General features: G+C 58.3%; 1 pseudogene; it reads left to right on the top strand.

Annotated features, from left to right (window-relative positions):
- The window catches only part of LOC143261448 (large subunit ribosomal RNA), a 10,414-nt pseudogene that overhangs the window by 2,137 nt on the left and 3,277 nt on the right, over window positions 1-5,000 (top strand).

Genomic DNA, 5,000 nt, shown 5'->3' with positions numbered 1-5,000 from the left:
CGGTTTCTATTCCGGAACCCGGCAGCGGAACCGCATACCATTCGGGCCCTCGTAAGAGTGTTCGTCGGGGTAACCCAAAATGACCTGGAGACGCCGTCGGGAGATCCGGGGAGAGTTTTCTTTTCTGTATAAGCGTTCGAGTTCCCTGGAAACCTCTAGCAGGGAGATAGGGTTTGGAACGCGAAGAGCACCGCAGTTGCGGCGGTGTCCGGATCATCCCCTCGGACCTTGAAAATCCAGGAGAGGGCCACGTGGAGGTGTCGCGCCGGTTCGTACCCATATCCGCAGCAGGTCTCCAAGGTAAAGAGCCTCTAGTCGATAGATTAATGTAGGTAAGGGAAGTCGGCAAATTGGATCCGTAACTTCGGGATAAGGATTGGCTCTGAGGAGCGGGGCGTGTCGGGCTTGGTCGGGAAGCGGGTCTGGCTGACGTGCCGGGCCTGGGCGAGGTGAACGGCTCTCGTGGCTGGGATCCGAGCTCGGTCCCGTGCCTTGGCCTCCCGCGGATCTTCCTTGCTGCGAGGCTTCCGTGGCGTTTCCCATCGGTGCGGTCGTCCTCTTCGGCCGCCATTCAACGCTCAGCTCAGAACTGGCACGGACTAGGGGAATCCGACTGTCTAATTAAAACAAAGCATTGCGATGGCCCCCACGGGTGTTGACGCAATGTGATTTCTGCCCAGTGCTCTGAATGTCAACGTGAAGAAATTCAAAAAAGCGCGGGTAAACGGCGGGAGTAACTATGACTCTCTTAAGGGGAGTTATAGTTGCAGGGACGGTGATGCGCAATATAGACCTCTTGTTAGGTCCATTAGCCTCTCCCGTCCAAGTCTTCCCCACCTCCTATAGGTACCTGCCGGGTCATGCCAACGGGGTTCAGGCGAAAGGCTCGCTTTAAGGGTCTTTGGGCCCATGCACCTGCCCCCCGCCTTCGGGCCGGAGCGAGTCGGCGACACGATTTATCGTGTCGTCCGGGGGAGGGTGGAGCTCTTTAGCTCCCCGGTGCGGCGGGCTGCCACCCCGTCGCACTGGTTTGTCTACAGGCCCAAAAAGAAGAGTTGATAATTATAATCTCCGGCGAGGGCCTCGGCTCGCCGGACCTGTAGACGAGGCCGTGGCAGCCGCGCCGCCGGTTCCTACCCCACTGCGGCCTCCCGCCCCCGCCCCAGCCTTTGTTCCACCGAGCCCAATTCCACCACCGACCATCAGTGGTATAGATCCAGGGCCCTCCGGGGCGCGCGTCCCGCTGACCGGCACATTCATGTGTCCGGACTGTTGCCGCACCTTCCCCTCCAAGATTGGATTGGGGGTCCACCGACGTCGCATGCATCCGGACGAGATGAACGCGGAAGTCGACATTGAGCGAGTCAAAAAGCGTTGGAGCGCTGAAGAACTGCGCTTGATGGCGAGGGAGGAGGCACTTGCCGCCACCAGGGGAGTACGGTTCATCAATCAACACCTGATGGCCGTGCTCCCCATGGGACGCACCCTTGAGTCAATCAAGGGTGCGAGGCGTGGAGCGGACTACAAAAATCTTGTAGCCCAAGCGCTCCACGCCCTCCAGGTGGCGGATCACCAACCAGGTGGTTCCTCCCTCCGTTCCGACACGGTTGAGATCCGTGATGATCCGCCGCGGAACGAGGATGTGATGGGTCCAACACCACCTTCGGACCCATCACACCTGCCATCGCCTCGCTCAATGCAGGGGAGTGAGAGCCCGCATGATGGATTTCGGACGGCTATCCGGGAACTCCTTCCCGAGGTCGTCCGTATCCAGGGGTTCGGCGCACTCGCGCTCGTTGGAGTCGCAAACAACCTCCTCCACGGGCGCGATGTTGTTGCCGGACTCCATGCGTGGCTCCAGGGTGTTTTCCCTGTTCCTCCCCTGAGACGACCGCGACCTCCTTGTCCGGATGCATCCATCAGGGTGCCGAAGAAGCGGCAGCGTCGCCGGGATTATGCCCGCGTGCAAACGCTCTTTAAGACAAATATGTCTAGAGCGGCCAGGGAGATCCTCGACGGGGGACCTGGGACACGTTCCCCAGATGTCGCGGCCATGGCTGCGCACTGGGGACCATTCGTGTCCCAGGAGTCCACCCCCGTCGAGCAGTCTAGGCGTTTACCACCAACGCCCTCCCTGGCGCACGTGTGGCACCCGGTGACCTGTGACGACGTCACGTCTGTCACAGTTGCCAATTCTTCGGCACCCGGTATTGATGGCATCACGGCGAGGCAGTGGAAGGCAGTTCCGACGAGCATCAAAGCCGTCTTCTTCAACGCCGTGCTCGCATCGGGTGGTTTCCCTCCGGAAATGCTAATTAGCCGGACCGTGTTCGTTCCCAAGAAGGATGGGTCTTCTGACCCAAATGACTTCCGCCCACTAAGCATCGCATCGGTCATCGTTCGCCATCTCCACAAGATCCTGGCCAAACGTCTCCGTGCGGCCAGGCTTGTGGACGTTAGGCAGCGATGCTTAGATGATGGGTGCGCGGAGAATATAGCTGTGCTGGCTTCGCTGCTCGAAGACGCGCGGAGACGTCTAAGAGAGATCCATGTGGTCTCATTAGACGTCGCCAAGGCGTTCGATGCGGTGAGCCATCACGCTATGTCCTCCGTGTTGGGACGAACCGGTCTGCCGGAGGGATTGGTTAGCTACACCACCCGGCTATATGCGAATAGCACCACGGTGTTTGAGGTTGACGGCGCTCGTTCGGAGCCCTTCCACGTAAGCAGGGGTGTGAGGCAGGGGGATCCCCTCTCCACACTCCTGTTTTGCCTCGTCGTTGATGAGGTACTAAGATCGGTACCTAGCGACGTCGGTTACGAGATCGAGGGCTGTCGGGTAAATGCGTTTGCATACGCCGACGATATAGTCCTCGTCTCGTCGACCAGGTTGGGTATGACCGCAGCCCTACGTGAGGTTGAGGCCCGGGCTAAGGAACAGGGGCTCTCGTTCAATGCACGCAAATGCGTGAGTCTCTCCATCGTGCCTGCCGGTAAGCAGAAGAAATACAAGGTCCTGGTCGATCCCCAGTATCGTCTTGCCGGTGGCGAGGAGATTAAACAACTCTCGCCATCCGAGCAATGGCGGTACTTGGGGGTCGATTTCAGGCCTGTAGGACTGAAGCGAGCCGGCAGTGTACTTAACACCGAGATGGAGAGACTAACGAGAGCCCCCTTGAAGCCGCAACAGCGGCTCAAGATACTTAGATCGTTCCTTATCCCGCGGTTCTACCATGCGCTTGTTCTGTCGGGGACAACCCTAGGGAAACTTAGGGCCCTCGACAGGCAAGTTCGCGTGGCCCTCCGTAGGTGGCTGCGGCTCCCGCACGATACCGCCGTTGGATACTTCCACACTCCGTGCAGGATGGGAGGCCTCGGCATCCCATCCTTTACCACCACCGTACCGGGACTTATGTGTACGCGCCTAGAAAATCTGGCGGCCTCCTCCTCTCCAGCAGTGAAAGCTATTGCCGGGTCCAGCTGGGTCGATAAACGACTCAGCTGGGCCCAGCGGGCCCTTGTGAGGGACGGCATTATGCTGTCCTCCAAGGAGCTGAGAGAGGAGTGGTGGGCTAACCGCCTGTTCCGGTCGGTGGATGGTAACGAGCTACGTGAGTGTGGGAGGTCCAACCTTTCCAACTGGTGGATCGATGCGGGATCCTACGGCATACCCGGACGGGACTATGTCCAATATCATCACGTCCGGGTTAACAGTCTACCCACGCGGATACGCACGTCACGTGGTATCCGTCGCGAGACCAGAGAGCTGCAGTGTCGGGCGGGCTGTCGGGCAACCGAGACGTCCGCCCATGTCATTCAGGCATGCCACCGTACACACGGCGGTCGCATTAAGCGACATGATGCCGTGTGTGCGGTGTTAGCCTCTGGTCTCCGCGACGCGGGGTGGACCGTTGCCGTAGAGCCTCGGTTCCACACATCGTGTGGACTGAGGAAACCTGACCTGGTCGCTACAAGGTGCGGCAACATCAGCGTGATAGACGCGCAGGTGGTCAGCGGAGCAACATCCTTGGACGACCATCACGAGAGAAAGAGGAGGTATTACTCGGAGAATGCTGATATTGTTCGCCAACTAGCGGACAATGCACGCATTTCTCCGAGTGATATCTCCTTCTCCTCGTGCACACTCTCCTGGCGGGGAGTGTGGTCGTCCAGATCCGCTGACTACCTCCTGGATCTTGGGCTCCCTAGGAGGTTACTCTGTGGCATCACCACTAGGGTCCTCCAGGGAAGCCACACTAATTGGGTTCGGTGGAACAAAATGGCTGGGCTGTGTGGGCGGGTGGGGCTCCCGCGCGTTGGGGTTGGGTAATCGGTGGTGGGGCGCTATTGCGCCTTTATATCCTTGGGTTACCCGTCCCCACACCACCTTAATGACGGGCAATATGCCACTTTCTGCAGCCAAAGTTGCTGTTGGGGGGGGTTTTAGCCGGTAGTCCGGAAACGGGAGTCCGGCACACCCCTCTCTGACAACAGAGGGAGTGCATAAATGCATTTCCCCCCCTAGGCAAAAAAAAAAAAAAAAAAAAAAAAAAAAAAATAGCCAAATGCCTCGTCATCTAATTAGTGACGCGCATGAATGGATTAACGAGATTCCCATCTGTCCCTATCTACTTGCCCGCGCAACGTCTTCGAAGTGGTCTCCAACTACTTCGAGGACCGCAAAGTCAGTATCACCGTCGGAACGGAAAGAGTCTCCAAGCGCGCGACGAGGGGGTGCCCACAAGGCTCCGTCCTCGGTCCGGCGTGTTGGAACCTGATGTTCGACGATCTCCTGAGGTCTCTCGAGGCCTCAGTTGAGAATAGATTCGTCGCCTACGCGGACGACCTCATCGTCCTCGTGGGCGGAAACTGCCGTAGAGACCTAGAGATCGAGGGTCAACGAGTTGTTGACCTGATCCTAAGTTGGTGCAGATCAGCAAAATTAGAGATCTCCGAGAAGAAATCCGAGGCAATTGTCCTACGCAGCGGATATATTCAGA

The sequence above is a fragment of the Megalopta genalis genome, unplaced genomic scaffold, assembly GCF_051020955.1.
Source record: "Megalopta genalis isolate 19385.01 unplaced genomic scaffold, iyMegGena1_principal scaffold0052, whole genome shotgun sequence".
Taxonomy (NCBI): Eukaryota; Metazoa; Arthropoda; class Insecta; order Hymenoptera; family Halictidae; genus Megalopta; species Megalopta genalis.
Note: the sequence above shows the minus strand (reverse complement) of the source record. Positions and strands in the feature narration are given on the sequence as shown.